Here is a 20,641-nt window from a genome sequence, read left to right as displayed (position 1 = left end):
CCAGGGGCTTGCTGCCGACAGCTGCACACCGTGCAGGTCCGTTCAGCAGTGACAGTATGCTGCCCGGCTGCTCTGATTGTGTTTTAAACACAATACTGTGCAGCCGCCGGCAGCCTTAGAACACAGAAAGGGGGCGGGGCCTAAATCCCCCCCCCCCCTAAAATCGCCCCGGGTAGGGCAAATGTCTGGGTCCGCCCCTGGTAATAGGGACACCTAGGGATATTAAGAGGCTGGTAAAGTTAGACTATAACCTTGTCTGAGGAGGTGGGTTTTCGGAGAACACTTGAAGGTTTGAAGACAAGAGGAAAGTCTTACTGTGCGAGGGAGGGAATTCCACAAAGTGGGTGCAGCCCAAAAAAAGTCCTGTAACCGGGAATGGGAGGAAATGATGAGTGGAAGAGAGACGCAAATCTTGTGCAGATTGAGGTGTCTAGTTAGGAGATATTTTGAGACAAGTGAGGAGATGTATGTCGTGTAATTTTGTTGATGGCCTTTTATGTTAGTAGAAGAATTTTATATTGGATTCGTTGAAATACAGGCAACCACTGTAGAGAATGATAGTGGCTCAACAGAGGAAAAACAATTTGCAAGGAAAATCAATCTAGCCACTGCGTGCAAAATAGATTGTAGAGGTTTGAGCCTAATCTTGGGAAGACCAGTAAGGAGGGAATTGCAATAGCCAATGTGGGAAATGGGGAAATGAGTGCATGAATTAGTTTTTTCAGTGTCTTGTGTCAGATATGTGCGTATTCTGGATATGTTTTTTTAGATGTATGTAACATGTTTTAGATAAAGAGTCGATGTGGGGAACAAAGAATAGGTGAGTCAAGGATTACACCTAGGCCGCGAGCTTACGGGGTGGGATTTATGGTCCTGGTAACAGAAATAGAAATGTAAGGTAGGTAACGTCTGTTTTTGGGTGGGAATATTATTATTTCTGATTTTGAAAGATTGAGTTTGAGTTGGCGAGAGGACATCCAGGATGAAATGGCAGAAAGACGGTCAGTAACGCGAGACAACACAGATGTGAGAGATCAGGAGAAGATAGATACATTTGTGTATCATCTGCATAGGGATGATACTGAAATCCAAAGGAGCTTATTAGTTTTCCAAGAGAAGTGGTGAAGATAGAGACCAGCAGAGGACCTAGGACTGAGCCTTGTGGCACTCCAACTGATAAAGGACGTGGAGTGGAGTTTGTTTGAGAGAAATTAACACTGAAAGAGCAATTAGGTAAGATGAGAACTAGGATAGGACAGTGCCTTCAAGACCTAGGGATTGTAGCATTTGTATGGGAGAGTGGTCAACAGTGGCAAATGCAGCAGAGAGATCCAAGAGAATTCGAAGAGGGTAATGTCCTTTAGTTTTTGTTGTGATCCAATCATTGACAACCTTGGTCAGCGCAGTCTCTGTGGAGTGTTGAGAGCGAAAACCTGATTGAAGAGGATCCAATAGGTTGTTTGCTGTAAGAAAGTGTGTGAGGGGAGTGTAGGCAATTCTCTCGAAGCTTGGAGGGGCATGGGAGCTGGGAGATGGGGCTGTAGTTTGAGAGAGAGTTTGGGTCAGAATTTTGTTTTTTTCAGAATAGGAGTAATCCCTGCGTGCTTGAATAGTGATGGAAAGATACCAGTAGAGAGAGAGAGATTACAGATTTTAGTTAGAGGTGGAATGAGCACATGAGACAAGAACCTCCCAATTTGTGAGGGAATGGGATCAAGGGGACTGGAGGTAGAGTAGGAAGATGAGAAGAGAGTTGAAACTTCCTCTTCATTTTGGGATCGAATGCCTCAGTGCATTTGCATGAACACACCCTTACTGTGCTCTGCCTATGATAGACCGCTCCTTCCCTCCCTCCTTCTCCTCTCCAGTAGTAAGGAGGCACAAGTGTCAGATGTGCGCAACTCTGCAGGTGTATATATGCATGCGCTCTTTTTGTTGGGATGGGCGCTGATTTTCTCTACGCAAACTGGCATGTAAATTGCACTTTCCTCCCGTGCATGGTCTACGTAATTGCCTCCCTTACTCCAGATTTATTGGAAGGCTGTAATCTAAATAAAAAAGCATTGCCAAATAATGAATTGCACAAGGAAAACCCTTGAATTATTTAATGTGTTAAAGTGGACCTATATCCAGTTACAGTGGGGAAAGTTATATACTTCTAAAAAAAAAAATCAAAAAAAAAAATCTCCTACCATCACATTTTGCCCACCCAAGGTTTCCAAAGTAAAATATGCACTATGCTAATAACTAATTGTTAATTTGGGCTGAACACTTCCTCTATGGCACACCTAACTTACTGCAAGTCACTGTTTATATAACATCTAGACTAATGGACGATGTTAATGACAGCCAAGAATCACAGATCTGACGGAAAATCGTATAGGTCCTGTATAGGGTGTACACATGATTCAGCATGATTATAATTTCAGTTGTTGGTAAAATTGTTAAAGGTAACGCACCAGGAGAAATTTTCCGTAGTGTGTACCTAGCTTAGCAAGTGCTTCTGGTGAGACACGGCTCTGCCCAGCAACAGCTCTCCTATGTTAATCACTTTTAATTTATTGCAGGTCAGAGCTGGGTGTCTCCAACTCCTCTTGTACTTCACTACTCTTTTCTTCAGTGCTGGGAATAGCAATGTGCATGAGCGAAGCCATATAAAAAATATAAAATATGACTAGCATTTGTGTACAGCATGGTTCTCCAGCTGGTAATTTAGGGTTCAGCTAAACCGTTTCAAAGAAAATAACTAGCATCTAGCCCCCTAGTAGGGGACCTAGGGATCAATTATTGTTTACTGTTGTCACCTCCTGTGCCAGTTCCCACCAAAACTTGTCTTAAAACATAATGTAGTAGATTTTACTACCATTTCGAGCTTGACCTGATAGCTTTTTAATGGGCACATTTATCAATGTTTGCATTAAGTGAAAAAAGTGAAAAACAGTTTTCAATCCTTATCGCATTGATAAGGATTGAACTATTTCTCAAATTTATGTAGAGTTATGACGGAACTGGCAGACATTAGGAAGGCCTTGAAACAATTAATGTCCGACAAAGTTAAATTTGACCTCCGCAAATGCCGGAACAAGTTTTATCAGTGGGGGGATAAAACGGGGAAACTTCTAGCTCGCGCATTGCGATCACAAAGAGCTCAACTCTATATTCCCCAAATCAAATTTATGTAGAACCCAACACAGAAACAACAGTTCCGATAAACTTCTGTTTCTGTGATAAAAGAAAAAATACTTACCCCGCCTCTTCGGAATGCGCTGTCTCCGGATCTCCTCCTTGTCCTCTTCGTTTCTCTTCTTACTGCAATTGCGCATGGGCAGTTTGAAGAACTGGACATGCGCACATACCTCTTCACTCTGTCTCTGCAACTATAGTTGCAGAGACAGAGCGGTGAGTGACAGGGAGGGATCACATGATCCCTCCACACATGCACTGTATAGCTCTGCTCTTCAGAGCAGAGCTGACAGCACTGACATTTTTCAATTATGTTAATGTACGCCAGCTTCAAGCTGAAAAGTTTCCGGAAAAAACTATTTTTCGGAACTTGTTAGATTGCGAGAGTGAGCAGTCACCATACTATTGAATGGTGACTGCTCCCAAAGACGAAGCAGAATGCAAAGCAGCAGATGTCCACGATATCTGCTGCGATGCACCTTTCATAAATATGCGGCACACTCCAACTTGCGTTGGAGTTACGGAAATACAGTACAATTGTGCTAGCACAACTTCATAAATATGCCCCTAAGTACGTTGAAAGAGCTGCAAAATATAGGTGCACAACATTGTGAAAGGATTAGTAAATGACTTGGACATTCTTTACTATCATAAATGACCCCTTCACATTTTACTGTTCTGTAAACAAAAGCCAGCTCTTTACCTAGAAGTGCATCTAGGTTGCACTGTGCCAAAGTAAACCTCCTCGAAGCCCAACACTTTATTCACGAGAGCGAGGGGACATCGGAACTGCCTTTTGTTCTACATTTGACACTTTCATGTGTTTTAGAAGATTTTATTTTTTTTACATTGTTTGAGGTGCATTTCTCTGAAGTGCACCTGGAAGGTGCAAAATTTGTCCCTTTAAAATCTTAGCATGAGACCTCATGTCCATCAGCTTTGGGCTGATGGATTTTGCACAGTGAAAATGGATGTATATGCAGAAACTTGAGATTTTATATTTTAAACATTGATTACATAACAATAAAAGTACAGACACATACCAGAAAATAATATATGATGATGCACTTTAACCAGTATTAATTATCTTACAACATGCCCCCCCCCCCCCCCCCCCCGCTGCGCGATGCCTGGATTTAACCCTTAATACCAGCGGTTTCAAAATTATATGAATTGCTTTATTGCTTTTCAGCTATAAGCAGAGTAAATATTGTACTAACTCAGCATCAACTTGGAAGATGAAAACAAAACCATCAAGAATTGCTAAGTATCAATCCCTAATTAAGCTGAGTTTGTCACTAATGTATTTTTTTTTTGAAGTGGAGTATTCTCTTCTCTGTATGCAATGTACTGTACATTTTTCCGCTGATAATTATTTTGATTTAGAACAAATATGCCATGATGTCTGTAATGGCAATGCAATTCCTTTTTCTTCAGAAAAGCTATTTGTCGTTGATAAAACATTAGCACTTAATATCTTGATTTATTTTGACTTTCAGATTTCAAATTGAAGCACTCCATCACAGATTACGTGCGGCATTAGATAAAGGATTTCCTTTCTTCGTTCTACCTACATAGAAGAAAAGAAATGGGTTTAACTCTTTACTGTCCACAGGGATAAACGGCAGGAAAAGGTGAGCAACCTGGGACAACGTCCCCTACAGCTTGTACTTATTAATGAATTATTAATTGTATTTTACATTTTATGTACAAAATATAGCATTTTACATTTTTTTTTATTTTTTATAATGTTTGTATTGTGCTAGGCATTTGTGGTGCATTAACGTAAATAAATTGGTTCATTGTCTTTAACAGCTAAAGTAACAATAAGTGGATGAGTGCGCGTGTGGCATCGCAAAGCAGCAGCAGTGAGAAGTGGGGTGGTCCCGCTAAAAGGTGCATGTCCACGTTACATTGAGAGGGTGTTGCGTGCCCTCCCCAAGGACATGCCACACCTCCCTGGGGGCATACCCTGCATTTCGGAAGTGCTGGGCTGCCCTCAGCCCCCTTCCATGCCCCTAAAAAAACATGCCTTGCACACCTGCGGCCGGTAAAGGAAAGCACACAGTAGGACATATTGGGGCATACCTCCCAGCTGTCACTGAATTGGGCCTAAAGTCCTCCAATGCAGGATAGTCCCCTCCAGTCGAGGCTGTCCAGCCTAAATTCTGACAGTTGAGAGGTATGCTCATTGTATGAATACAGGCAATTTGCCAGAGCTTCCTTTTCAGAGTCTAAAATAAAATCAAAGCTCTATTTGCGTTAGTGTTTTAGCCAACATCTCCCGCTTGGACTACTGTAACCTCCTCCTCACTGGCCTCCCCCAATCTCATCTCGCTCCCCTTCGATCTGTACTTAACGCAGCCGCTAAGCTTATCTTCCTTCCTCGGCGCTCCTCGTCTGTGTCCCCCCTCTACCAATCCCTTCACTGGCTCCCCTTCCCCTACAGAATCCTCTTCAAGCTCCTCACTCTTACATAAAAGGCCCTCGCCAACTCCACTGCACCCTACATCTCCACCCTCCTCTCTATTCATGCTCCATCCTGCCCCCTCCGATCTGCCAATGACCGTCGCCTCTCTTCCCCCCCCCCCCTTGATCACCTCCTCCCATGCGCGTATCCAAGACTTCGCCCGTGCTGCCCCCCTCCACTGAAACAAGCTCCCTCCCTCCATCAGAACTTCCCCTAATCTGTCCAGTTTCAAACAGGCTTTATAAATCCACCTTTTTTTTCTTAAAGCCTTCCAGTCTCCCACCTTACTTCCTACCTTTTCTTCTGCCTCTTCCCCCTTCATTTCCCTTCCCTTATCCTTATCCTCCGTTCCTCCTTCTCTCCCTCTCTCCCCCGTGTCTCTCTGTCTGTCTACCTCACCCCTTAGGTTGTACGCTCCTTTGAGCAGGGTCATCTCTCCTCCTGTCTTCACCACTTTTAACACTGCTCTCCAGCTATCTAGCCCTCCTCCTCGAGGACCCTCTTCCCCCTGTCCCCTCTCGCTCCCTCCTCTCCCCTCTGGGGGTTTCCCTGTCATCCGTGCCCTCCCTCTTGGGCTCCGTCGTATGCGGACCTTCCCCTCCCCTCTCCCCCCCCACCCCTAGCTGTGCTTTGAGCTCACTGAGTTACTGTGCTTATTGTTTACTGTACTGTGCTGTCTCACCTCGTATTGTAATTTTGTTTGTCCCTGTACGGCGCTACGGACACCTAGTTGCGCCCTATAAATAAAAATTCATAATAATAATAATCTCATGTACTGTCAAGGTATGAATGTATGTATGAGGGAATGTTAGTAGTTCTTTTTTGCAAGCCAACATGTGTGTTTATGGTTTTAATGATGGTATTTGACAAACATAATGAAATTTTGGAAAAGGTTCACAAAATATACAAGGTAGAACAATGGTGTGTTCTACCAGAAGATAATCCATAATGGCGGTTCAGGGTGAAAAGTAAGGTGAAAAGCAGGCAAATCGTAAATAACACTATAATTTCAGTACCAAGTTTATAAATGTACTAGCATTAAATACATTTACTTTCACATATCTATATAGAACCTTTCAATGACATAATGACTGTGCAATGGTAGTCATTTTAGCTTTATTTATGATTTTATTTAGTCCGTAGAGTACTTTAGCTCATGTACTGCTATCTAGAAAACCTGGAAGAGAGAGTGGGACATCATTGCAGAATGGTGGTACCCGATTAGATGGGTACTGTTTCCATTTGATGAGGTGCCACCATCCACTAAGATATGAAATTTTTTTAATTTCTCCAGGGACAGATGCCTGGACAATCGTATCCTATTGTGATCTGGGAGGCTACATATAGACATCCCAGAGAGTGACGCACACTTTTCTATTACACCATGTAACGCACAACAATTGCCCTAAATGGTTTTTTGTTCCTGTAAAATCCTGTTGGCAGAATTAAATTATCTATTAAAGGACCAGAGTAACTGAAACATGCTTGAAAGAGGTTATATCTGATTGAACAAAATAACCATTATTTGGGAAAAAAATCCAGCTTGTTCTGTCTCTGTATTGTGATGATACAAGGTCTACAGTATATCTGAAGAAACCTGAAAAGCACATCATTGGTTGTTAGTGTTTTAATAGGCGACTGAATGACCTTGGACAACCATTAAGCATTTTAGTATATAATGACAGTCCGTATAGCCCTTTGCAGATAACAGGTTTATTATGTTTTTCCTTACAGAACCAATTATATTTTTCTGTTAGTTTAAGTTTTACTTTCATATTTGGAGTACTTAGCAAGTTGTTAAGGGCTGTAAGGAATGGCAGTTGGAAAACCTGAATACATCATAGATTCTTGAGCATTGTTTGGAGTGGCTTTAGTACTCGTCTTACTAAAGAAACGCGTTTGAGTGCCTGTGTCAGAAATGTGTGGGAGTTACTCAACATGAATAATTTTTTTTTTATTATTCTTGGTAGGGATTTTCTTTCAGGTGTCCATGAGATTTCTAGTGTTGTGTGATCAAGGGATGTTGGTTTATTTTATGCTATGCTAAGTACATTGTGTACAGAGATGTGATAGACATATGGACTATGCAAGTCACTCATTACATGGCATTTTTCAAAAGCAGGAGGTAATTTATGGCCGGTGTTTTGCTGCAGTCACTATAATTTTGTAGTATATTAAAAAGGGATAATTAAAATAGCATCATATTTCCAAAGCCTACAATTAAAGCTTTTAATTTTTAATTACAGTATTCTCTAGCTCTAACACCTACTGCATATTTTCATTTTATTGTAAGTGTGTGTTATAAGAATGATAGGTTGAATGTGTCACATCAGTTTGCTACTGTACCATACGCGTTTCATAACCAGGACCAGATCACCCCTTAGGCGAGGGCTCGCCACTGCACAGGAACCCACCTGTGTGGTTAAGTTGGAGGCAAATTTGTCCCATGTATGGCCAAAGAAGACCGTAGGATATGCTAATTTTACCATGAACCTTTTACATAACAGAAGATCTTTAATGAAGATACCAACTTCTAAAGTTTTAATACCAGATAAGCGTCTTTACTCAACCTTACAAAGTCTCCACATAGGGATATCTCGTATAGTGCACTAGTTGCACTCTCTTGTATATGTGTATATAAATATATACCATGGCCTTATCTGCGTGGAGTTTGTATGTTCTCCCCGTGTTTGCGTAGGTTTCCTCGGGGTGCTCCGGTTTCCTCCCGCACTCCAAAAACATACTGGTAGGTTAATTGGCTGCTATTAAATTGCCCTTAGTCTCTATTGGTCTGTGTGTGTGTGTGTCTGTGTCTGTGTGTGTGTGTATGTTGCGGTATTTAGATTGTAAGCTCCAATGGTGCAGGGACTGATGTGAATGAGTTCTCTGTACAGCACTGCGGAATTAGTGGCGCTATATAAATAGCTGCTGATGATGATATCAGGCAGCAGGGTGGCAAAGTGGTTGGCATTGCTGGAGTCACGGGTTCGATTCCAACCAGGGCTCTGTCTGGCTTTGGGGGGTACACGGCATGAATGATCAGGGCACAGCGCTACACTCAAAGCCTGACGCTGAAATGGAGAAGCCATAGCAGTGAGAATGACATCCCCCTCCCCTTCCTGCTGACAAGGGAGGGAGCGGTGGAGGGGATGAATTATAAAGGGGCAAATGTTAATCAGTTCAGAGAAGTATTTAAGCTTGTACACTGGTAAAGCATATTATTAAATAAAAACATCAAATGAGAGATTTTAAACAATATTTGAAATCTCTAGATATAAAAGGCAACCAATGTGGTTATATAACAAAGTTTTGGATGGGAAAAGGGAAAAAAGAATTTAAATTGTTAAAACTAGAAGGGACTGTAAATCCATTATGGGAATTCCAGAGATGTAGCAAAATATGTGAAAAGGAAATTGGGTTAGGAAAGACTGAATCTGAAAGTGATTGCAAGTCTAATCCTAAAATGATTTTCAAGTACATAAACGGCAAGAAAATGACAACGTATTTGGCTACTTACTGATAAAGTAGAAATAATAATCGTGGAAGATAAAGTGAAAGCTGTTCTTTTTAAAATATGTTTGTCTGTAAGGAGGAAAAAATGGCAGGAAATAGTTTGTTAGGCAATAGCTTATGCACACCATTAAATTGTACTTGTCTAACACAGAATGTGTTGTTATTATTATCTTCTATTTTTGTGGTGACACAAAGGGTCCACAGCACCGTTCAGAGTGCATAGGAGAAAACTGAACACGGCATACAGGGAAGTACATAAACGGATAAAAGTGCAGTTGAATTGACACCGCGGCTGAGGACAGGTAGACCAGGCAGAGAAGTATGAGTGAATACAGAACGCTTGGGAGCCAGTAAGGGGAAGGAAGATAGGTGGGGAGTGGACCCAGGAGTGTGGATGTACAGTAACGCCTCAATAAGATTAATACAGAAAGCCACCTGGCCCACATGAAACTGATTTTGTGAGATTTTGTGTTTTCTCTGGATCACTGTGATCAGAATTTAGTAAAAGTTGAATGGACCTGTCATTTTTTTTTCTTTTTAACTATGCATGAATTTTTTTGTGCTTTTTTGTTTTGTTTTTTTTTTATTTATTTTTCAATAGGATCAAACTAAGTTCACCTAACGTAGTTGAGTAAGCAGAGAAATCTGGGGATGCAGAGGCTAGTTATAAGGAGCAGTATTTACAGTTGTATTTATTAAAGGGTGAAAAGCAATGGACACTCCTTTTACCTTGTCTTCTGCCGCTAATTCTCTAGCTTATCCATCTTGGCCTCCCCATTAGTACCATCTGACGACACCAACATGTACCCCTCCTCCCCTTACCTCTCCTTCTCTGGACTATCTTGTGTAAACAACTCTCTCTGCTATCTCCATGTGGATTTCCCAATGCTACCTAAAGTTCAATATGTCCAAAACAAAGCTCATAATTTTCCATCCTTAGAGCCCCCACTTTAAATGACTTGGTGTCACACTTCATTCCGCTGTTTGATTTATTCCTCATATCCAGTCTCTCTCAGGGGCGGATCTAGAATTTTTTTCTACCCCGGGCGACATAGGGGGGGGGGATTTAGGCCCCACCCTATTTCTAACTTCTAAGGCTGCCGGCGGCTGCACTGTATGTGCAGGTCCGTTCGGCAGTGATAATGTGCTGTCCCGCTGCTCTGATTGTGTTTAAAACACAGAGTAGCCGGGCAGCACATTATCACTGCCGAACGGACCTGCAGCCGCTGGCAGCAATCCCCTGCTAGGGGGGGCGATCGCCACTGGTCTCTCTCCCAGTTCTGTCACCTCTAACTTAGAAACAGTAGCTGGAATGCGCCTTTTTCTAACCTAAGATGCTACCAAAATTCACTCCCATCTACAAGATTTCTCCCTTGCCACTACCCACTTATGGAAGTCCCTCCTATACCCGATTAGGCTCTCCTACAGCCTTCAAGTCTGTAAATGCTTTCTGACAATCTATCTTTTTATTAAAGCTTTCCATACTCCCACCTTTACTACCCACACTAATGTGCCCTCACAACTATCCAAATCTCCACTCTAAGCCACACACCTCTCTAGTTTCTTCCACTTGGAATGTAAGCTGTCTCATGAGCTGGAGCTCCCTACCCTTTTCATGTCTGGATTTTTTCTGTCTACCTTGTAAGTCCTGTTTTCCCCACTGTCTGGCACTGTGGTATTTTATAAATATAATAATAAGCCCTAACTCCGGTGAAATTGGGTGTTTTCGGCTGGGGATATCAAGGGTTTACCCCAGGCAAAAGCAATGGTATTGTCAGCGTTGGCCCCCATTGGCTGTAAGGTTCCCTGGGTCTGTCAAAACATGGGATAGCCTACATGTACTGCTGTAATTCTTCTGTAATTCTGATTTCAAGGCTCTTTAGCAAAATTTAGGATGGAAGTATTAATACGTGTTCATCCCCTCCGCAGACCTCAACAGGTCGGTCCCTGGCAGCTGGACAGGGGGCGTGGCCACGGTCCACCGAGCGCATGGTCACACCTCCTGTGGGCTGCAGCGCTAGGCTGCCCATTACAAATCTTCCTTCCCCCAACAGTACATCTTGCAGGACAGAGCCCGAAAATCGGGACTGTCCCGCTGAAATCTGGACACTTGAGAGGCATGCAATGAAGCCCCGTTTGAACCGGCCTCAGCAATATTTTTTTTGATAAATTGCAGAAATAAGGTATTTTTTATCGCTTTGATAAGCAGTGTTAAAACAATCCTGCTTCTTGCCATGAAGCAGCTCTTAATAATAAATATGCCCCATGGTTACTTCCAGTGTAACATTTATCATTTCTACACATCATAAATAATATCCACAGATTTCACTACCCTGTTAGGAAGGTGTAATGGAAGTTTCATTAGAGCTAAGTTTTCCCTTTTTATCCTCCTTTATACTTCTATTCTTAGCGGTCATATTTCCAGTGCCTGTCATGATGATCAATGCCTCTAATGCTATAGTATTGCAGAGTTAAATGTTATGATTCACTATGTATTTGTGTATATTTTCCAGATTTATAGGCTGTCCGTGTCTTTAATTTCAGATTGTGCTTGTTTCAGTGTTATTGATGCTTGAGAACACATGTGCAGTGATTTCTTATTGCCATAATAGGATTACAAAGACTGGCTACGAGAAGCATAGTTTACTGAATTCTATATATTTGTGTCTATTGGCAAAAGACCCCTGTTGATCCTGCCTGTTCTGATTGTACGCACACAATTTATAATTTTAAGTGGAGATAAAGGAGACCATACTGAGAACTGGGATACATGGGAGACTTATGCTTGAGTGACATTATATGATGAAAAACTCTCACCTAGTTGGCTGTGTAGTGCAGTGTTGGTGCTGTTATCAGCAGATACATGAAATAAAGTTATGTGGTGGTCAAAGCCGCAATTAGACATTGTAGTGCCCTGGACAAGACAGAAACCCCCCACCTCTAACCCCAACCTTGAAATATTATCATCCCCATTTACTACAATTGCTTATTTCTCCCATCAGCCCCAAAAAATTATGGCTTACTACTTTTTACACATTTAATAGAGCTACTATTGCTAGGAATATATTATTGATTTATTTAATTATGATTAATTACTTTTTTATATTATTTATGTACCATATATTTATGTACTCCAAAGAAAATTCCCCTTCAAAGAAAACCCCCATTCCCCCGTGTTGCCCTCTGTTCTCTCTAGCCCCTTCTAAACCCTGTTCTCTCTAGCCTGCCCTCTGACCCCTGTTCTCTCTAGCCTGCCCTCTGACCCCTGTTCTCTGTAGCCTGCCCTCTGACCCCTGTTCTCTCTAGCCTGCCCTCTGACCCCTGTTCTCTGTAGCCTGCCCTCTGACCCCTGTTCTCTGACCCCTGTCCTCTCTAGCCTGCCCTCTGACCCCTGTCCTCTCTAGCCTGCCCTCTGACCCTGTCCTCTCTAGCCTGCCCTCTGACCCTGTCCTTTCTAGCCTGCCCTCTGACCCCTGTTCTCTCTAGCCCCTTCTAAACCCTGTTCTCTCTAGCCTGCCCTCTGACCCCTGTTCTCTGACCCCTGTCCTCTCTAGCCTGCCCTCTGACCCCTGTCCTCTCTAGCCTGCCCTCTGACCCTGTCCTCTCTAGCTTGCCCTCTGACCCCTGTCCTCTCTAGCCTGCCCTCTGACCCTGTCCTCTCTAGCCTGCCCTCTGACCCCTGTTCTCTCTAGCCTGCCCTCTGACCCCTGTTCTCTGACCCCTGTCCTCTCTAGCCTGTCCTCTGACCCCGTCCTCTCTAGCCTGCCCTCTGACCCCTGTTCTCTCTAGTCTGCTGTAACGATACTTACCTCTCCTCGCTCCCCCGCCGCTCCGTCGGACCCGGAAGCCGTACTTCCGGGTTCGGCGGTCACATGTCTGCCAGACCTAGGGCGGGGAATTCAAATCTGGGACTTCCTATTTAAACAGCGCTCTGACACTCTAGGAATGTCACAGCAACTTACCTGTTCCTGGCTCCTGATTCCTGTGTCCTCCGGGTTCCTGCTTCCTGTGTGTATTGATCTCCTGTGTGCTGACCCTTCTGGATTCTGTTTCTCCTGTGTACCGACCCGGCTTGCTGACCTCCCTGATTGCCTGTGCTCCTGACCCGGATTGTCTCATGCTCCTCCCTCTATACGTTTATCTGCCATTTCTGTGTACCGACCCGGCTAGCTGACTTCGCATCTGTTCTGGTGACCCGTGTACCGATCTGGTTTGATTGACTCCGAGATTGTCTCCCGATTCTGTCTGCATTGCCTACCTGTGTACCAACCCGACCTGTCCGACTATTCTCATCCTGCTCCTATTTCGCTGTACTACATCTTGAGGCAAACCTGAGGACCGCGACCTGCGACTCCTGGCAGCAAACCCCCATCCCGCCTTGCGGTGGTTCTTGGTGAACACCGGGGAGATCGTTAGACTCCGCACCTCAGGTAAGCCAGCGCTAATCAAGATTAGCAGTGTATCCAGTAATCCATTACACCTGCCCTCTGACCCCTGTTCTCTCTAGCCTGCGCACTGACCCCTGTTCTTTCTAGCCTGCGCACTGACCCCTGTTCTTTCTAGCCTGCGCACTGACCCCTGTTCTCTCTAGCCTGCCCTCTGACCCCTGTTCTCTCTAGCCTGCCCTCTGACCCCTGTTCTCTCTAGCCTGCCCTCTGACCCCTGTTCTCTCTAGCCTGCCCTCTGACCCCTGTTCTCTCTAGCCTGCCCTCTGACCCCTGTTCTCGCTAGCCTGCCCTCTGACCCCTGTTCTCTCTAGCCTGCCCTCTGACCCCTGTTCTCTCTAGCCTGCCCTCTAACCCCTGTTCTCACCAGCCCATGCATGACTTTAATTACCTTAGTGCTCCTCAGCTTCTCTTCTCCCTGTGTGTTACTGCTCCTCCTCCTTCCTGCTTGTGTGCTGGCCCCTCTTGGCTCCTCTATAATGACAGCATTCTAAGGTCCTTTTTGCATATCAGCAACGCTGCAGTGATCAGGGAGCCAGCACCTTTCTTATTGGAACTGCTCTCTGACACTGGGCAAGTATAGCCGTATGGTTCTACCCATGACACGCACCAAATTAATGTTTACGTGGGGGGCTAGTGGTTGGGCATAAAGCAGAGGGGCATTGTGCCCCTCTCGGGTTTGCGCACTGGCCGGCTGTACCAGCGCTGTGACAGTTCTGGTGGTGGCATCCAGAGTCGTAGCTAGACATTTTAGTGCCCTGGGCTAGAGAACATCCCCCTGTATGATGTTGGAAGCAATAGTAGGCAGCACGGAGAAGACCTGTCCAGCCCATGGAGGGCGCAGTTAGCCCTTTACAAGCACTATACTGCCCTCCAACACCTCCCCAGTCCATTCTCCCAATTTATAACAGCGACTATGAACGGGTGTAGGAGATCTGCGCCAATCCTTTTCGTACAGTACTCGGCTGCGCGACAACACTGGCTGGTAGTGATAGAGTAGACTTACCGCTTCGTCTGACTTTTTGTTCCACTGTGAAGCAAAAAAAAAATGTTTAAAAATAGAGTAAAATAATATTAAAAAGTATTATTTTACTATTGAAGTGCTTCATTTTTTTCATTGAATAACTCCTGCTAGCTGAAGGATTGTGGCGGTACACGCATCGCCGCAATCCTTGTTACATGGGCTTCTCCCGGCATTGTGGAGGAAGCCGGCAACTTTTTATCACCGACAGGGGTTACCTTCGGTGATAGCAGTGCTTTTGCCACTGGTAACCTCTTAATAGATTGGGAGAAGTGGAATGAGGCGTACCGTATGGCTCCCTCTGGGACCATTACATAATGCAGAGTCCCACTTAATGTCTTATACACCACAGCCTTCTCTAAGATTGCACATGGCGCGGCCTTCTCTAAGATTGCACATGGCGCGGCCTTCTCTAAGATTGCACATGGCGCGGCCTTCTCTAAGATTGCACATGGCGCGGCCTTCTCTAAGATTGCACATGGCGCGGCCTTCTCTAAGATTGCACATGGCGCGGCCTTCTCTAAGATTGCACATGGCGCGGCCTTCTCTAAGATTGCACATGGCGCGGCCTTCTCTAAGATTGCACATGGCGCGGCCTTCTCTAAGATTGCACATGGCGCGGCCTTCTCTAAGATTGCACATGGCGCGGCCTTCTCTAAGATTGCACATGGCGCGGCCTTCTCTAAGATTGCACATGGCGCGGCCTTCTCTAAGATTGCACATGGCGCGGCCTTCTCTAAGATTGCATAGCACCCCTCTAATGTCCATTATAAAATGTACAGCTCCCTTTATTGTCCATTATGGCACAGTCTACTCCCTATTATGCAATGCTCAGCCTCCCTCACATATTACATTATTCCCTGTGATGTCCATTATACGATGCACTAACACCTATTTATGTGGTATCCACCGAGGCAATTTATAGACAATCTGCCCAGGATGAAGACTAAAAATTTGCCCCATCCCACTACACATGTAGTATTATTATACACATTCTCTAACACATAAGGTTACTTAGACAGATAGGCTAAGGATTATTTGGTAAAGTAACAACTCATTGAACGTTCATTGAGACGGGGCTTCTACTTTCCAGCTACTATAAAGTCTAATGGCGGCCTTTAGTCATTCTGGGATGAAGACAATTTCCCCCTTGTCCATTTATTACAACAGCCATAGGATGGTTTGAAATACAGTGATTACTGTTAGTAGCATTCTCTAGTTGGCTGGTTATCTGGGACTTGTGGTTCCACAATAGTTTGGGAGCTGCAGTTTTGCTTGCACCAGCTATGTAAGCAGATTACGACTGCAGAGGACTGTGATATATGCACAATATGACTCTGCAATCTTCATGTCCGATTTCAAATGCTTCAATTAAAAATTAAACTTCAATTTGAAAGCTAATTGTTTCCATGTAAATATGCGTTTGCATATAAAAGTGCTGACCATTCCTTAGAGAAGCTTTATAATTAGATCTCACTGGTAGGCAAGATCTATACAAGTCTATCAGACTGATCTGAGCTGTGGGAATTTAGTCAGTTTCTTTTTATAAAGTGTATAGAGCTTTACAGAGGAAGAATAAACATCCTGATGTAGCAAATCGTGTGTAAGTAAAAGTGCAATCCTATTATTGCAGCATAAGGTCTAGGAATTTAGTGACTGATGGTTACTGCAATCTGTACAAATCTGCTGATATTCATCTAATTTAGCAGCATGCCATACGCGCTGTTCTGTACTGTAATAACTGGTTCCTGCTCTATTGTTGGCGGGGTTACTCTTCTGTTCTGTATACTGAAGAGCTTCAAATTTCAGTGATGTCGATAGTTCTTAGTGAATTGATAGGCCGAATATTTTTTCAGCCAACAAAACTGTTGTCTCCACTGTGTGTGGGTATGCTGCCTCCCATGCGATGGGTATGCTTTCATTTGAGAAATGTGGATTAAGTTCACTTTAATATGGGTAACAAAAGATCCCTTGTGTAAATATCTAACTAACATTCATTATATTGAATTTTATGGTGCACAACTTACTAAAAAATAATAGACCTAACTTTTATTACGAGGCAAACTGGATGCGCATAGTTCATAGTTGCCTACTCTCCCGGAATGTCCGGGAGACTCCCGAATTTTTGGGAGTTCTCCCGGACTCCCGAGAGAGCAAGCAAAAATCCCGGATCCCGAAGTCGCCGCTGTTGAAGATGGCGGGGCTAAATGCGGCATTGTGGCCCCACCCCCTGCTGCGATTGGCTAAAATGGGCTAAGATTGGCAGGGGCGGGGCCTAACGGCGCACCACGCGAGGTCACGCCCCCTCGACGGACCCCCTCCCGGACAGCTGCCTCTTAAAGTTGGCAAGTATGGCATAGTTCACTTAGACGGTCTGCAAGAGGCACCTTTTAAGGTGTACACATACTCTTCACACTCTGGAGAGGCCTCTGAAAAGTAGAAGTGTGCATAGTTCTGCACATAGATGGAAAAATCTATACCGGAGCACTGTGCAAAAGTGTAAATGTCATATTGAAGTCCATCATCTTACCACCTATTACTGCTTTACAGCTACTAGAAGTGATTCCAGGAAATGTGCTTCTTTGCCGAAGTGCAACAGGAAGGAGCAAAATGTATCCCATTAAAGCAGGCCTGTCCAACCTGCGGCCCTCCAGGTGTTGTGAAACTACAAGTTCCAGCATGCCCTTCCAGCTATCAACTAGTTGTCTACTGGCAAAGCATGCTGGGGCTTGTAGTTTCACAACACCTGGAGGGCCGCAGGTTGGACAGGCCTGCATTAAAGTATAGCACAGCTCTGCCAGCTCTCAGCTGGTGCAAAAGTGAACTGTTCTTGCAGAGTGAATATACCTGCAGGCAACACTAGGCGCACTGGAATGTCATTGCAGAGTCTGTTGCACCCAACTCTTCCTATTGGTTGCTGCACTCTTCTTCCCTGCAAATATTGCCATATTCTTCTGCAAACCCATGCACATGGGTGGGACTCTAGGTGCACCTGTGCAAATCGAGTTTTGCACTAGGTCTCAACTGTTTTGCATTTTATACATAAAGCCCTGTGTGTGTATCTGTGTTTCTTATGTCTCTCAAAAATTTGTGGTTGAATAATAAAATGAAGACTTTTTATTCAACATTTTGTAATTTTTTTTTTTGTTTATTTAAATGGCTTATTGCAGCAATACATTCCTCCCAACTGTTCAAGAACAGTCCTGAATCTGGTTCCAGAAAGGGACAGAGCTTGCATACACAAATGGGCAGTGTTTCATTTAAGTGGGAGATTTGAGAAGGGGAAGGATTCGGGCAGATCAGGGCCAGGATTTGTCACAATTTTGCATGCTTGAATGTTGGGAGGTACGACAATATCACTATGACAAAAATATTGTATCTGTATTTATCTCCTTGAATTACTTTTAGAAACACAAAATAAATGCAATGTTTCCAATGCTATCATCTTGCCCATCTAATACACAGCAAGAGATGTTTTTTTCTCCTTTGGAATCCGTTATGCCATCTGTGCACTATCCTGCTTCTTTAGTTTTGGAATCTTTCAAAGGTAAATTTACTGAAGCCAAGTTGCACCTTACAGCGTTGGGAATTCTACAAGTCGCAGCATGAGGAAAACTTTAAATTCTATTAGATGTAGTATAGGTCTGAGAAATTCTTCCAGTTAGTTTGTAAGTGCTGACTGTAGTTTTAGTACATTCGGTGTAGACTGCTGAGTGATCGTGGCTGTAGACCATTCTGCTCCATGGAGGTTCATAGATATTTGTAAATATATTCTTCTGCTGAATGAGAAGCTAGTTTCCTGAATATAGTAGAGAGGAAATGCAATAAATTGTGAACAATTTATTTTCTGTTACTGCTAATCTTTTTTATGTGCAGCTTCTGTTCCACTAACTTACTGAAATGATGTATATTGCAGGACAAGTCATTTTGTCTGATCCATCCTTCCGCTGGAACTTACATTAGACAGACAACAGAATTTCTAGCAAACTTTAAGGGGCACAACCATCAACAGGCCATGGGGGCGCAAATGCAATATTGCATTGTGCCACTAGTGTGCAACATGTTCAGTTGTTTCTGATGGATGGTGTCACATGGGAACTTTGTATGACATCTCTTTTCCAGCACTTTGTGACTCTTGTTGTGCCAAGAAGCTGAATGCGACATTTTCTGCATCTAATAACTCTCATGTAACATGAGAGGGGTATTATCTCTTCACTTCAACTTGTCATCACAGGAGTGATTTTGCTGTTATGGACACTAGCACTTTCCTGTTAGAAACATAATAGCGCTCAAAGGGGGGTATTCAATTGTTAGCGAGTTCCGTTAAATACTTGCGCTCTAAAAATATTACCGGTAATACGGTAATATGCGCATAAATACCGTTAATACGGTAATTTACTCGCTGGGTTTCAGCTCGCAGCTCAGGGAGCTGCGAACTGAAATCCAGCGAGATATTACCGTATTAACGGTAATATTTTTAGAGCGCGAGTATTTAGCGGAACTCGCTAACAATTGAATACCCCCCAAAGTATCCATGTAACGCCGCCCTTATAGTGTTCAACACCATGCACAGGTGGCTTTAAAAATACATAACGTGTATTGTACTAATAGTGAAGAATATATATTCGCACACAGTGGTCAAAGTGGGCTGGTATACGGTGGTTTGCCATACCGCCACATCTACTGCCTCAGTATAAAACAATCGGGTTCCATTCACTTACATTCTCCATACCGCCACTTCTAAATTTCCACTTCGACCACTGCGTGTGTGTGTGTATATATCTATCTATCTATCTATATTATACACAGACACATCTATGTATAAACGTTTTGTTTCTTTTCTCCTCATTAGAAATATCCTAATAATCAGCATTATATACAGTCATTTCATATCGGATTACATCATGATTACTGTAAATAATGGAAGTAACATAATTCCCAAACTTTAAATTAAAGCTGAATGAAATCCGATGTAGAGAACATCCCTGAAATCCCGAGGAGTGTACAACACAACAGATTTATGACCAACCACAACCGCGGTACCACTTACTTCCCAACTCACCGATTTTCGTCGGGACAGTCCCATCACTTTTTTCAATGCGTTGGAAGGCTTTCCACAACATGTTGGAATTTTTCTGTGGAAATTTGTGCCCATTCATTCTGCAGAGCATTTATGAGGTCAGGCACTGTTGTTGGAGTAGAAGGCCTGGCTCGCAATCTCCGTTCCAGTTCATCCGAAAGGTGTCCGATGGGGTTGAGGTCAGGGCTCTGTGCGGGTCAGTCAAGTTCTTCCACACACCGAACTCCTCAAACCATGTCTTTGTAGTCCTTGCTTTGTGCACTGGGGCACAGTCATGTTGGAATAGAAAAGGGCCTTCCCCAAACTGTTGCCATAAAGTTGGAAGCATAGCATTGTCCAAAATGAATTGGTATGCTGAAGCATTAAGATATCCCTTCACTGGAGGTAAGGGGCCTAGCCCAAACCCTAAAAAACGGTCCAATACCATTATCACTCCTGCACCAAACTTCATCCGCCAAACCCAGACTCGCCCATCAGACTTCCAAACAGAGAAACGTGATTCGTCACTCCACAGAACACGTTTCCACTGCTCCACAGTCCAGTGTCTGTGTGCTTTACACAACTCCATCCGACGCTTGGCATTGGTCTTGGTGATGTGAGGCTTGAATGCAGCTGCTCGCCCATGGATACCAATTCCATTACGCTCCTGCCGCACAGTTTTTCTGCTTAAATTAATGCCAGCGGAAATTAGGAACTCTTCAGCTATGGAATCAGCATAGCCGTTGGCGACTTTTACACACCATGCACCGTAGTAGTCGTTGACCCAGCTGTGTGATTTTACAAGGTCTTCTGCTTCGTGGCTGAGTTGCTCTTATTCCTGAACGCTTCCACTTTCCTCTCTCACCCTGCTTCTTTTCATGGCTGCTGGTGATATCTCACCTAACCCTGGGCCCGTACAACCACCATTATCTGCTCATGCTCCTTGCTCC

At 43.8% G+C, this 20,641-nt stretch overlaps 1 protein-coding gene across 2 annotated transcripts in view; it reads left to right on the top strand.

Annotated features, from left to right (window-relative positions):
- The window catches only part of OSBPL6 (oxysterol binding protein like 6), a 180,748-nt gene that overhangs the window by 23,793 nt on the left and 136,314 nt on the right, over positions 1-20,641 (top strand). For both annotated transcript variants that reach the window (XM_075180551.1, XM_075180552.1), the window contains exon 2: positions 4,683-4,817. The gene's annotated coding sequence lies outside the window, so the exon portion shown is untranslated. The remainder of the gene's footprint in view (positions 1-4,682; positions 4,818-20,641) is intronic.

This window comes from Mixophyes fleayi, chromosome 7 (genome assembly GCF_038048845.1).
Source record: "Mixophyes fleayi isolate aMixFle1 chromosome 7, aMixFle1.hap1, whole genome shotgun sequence".
In the NCBI taxonomy this organism is placed as follows: Eukaryota; Metazoa; Chordata; class Amphibia; order Anura; family Limnodynastidae; genus Mixophyes; species Mixophyes fleayi.
The sequence above is the reverse complement of the archived record's forward strand: the minus strand, read 5'-3'. Positions and strand labels throughout refer to the sequence as shown.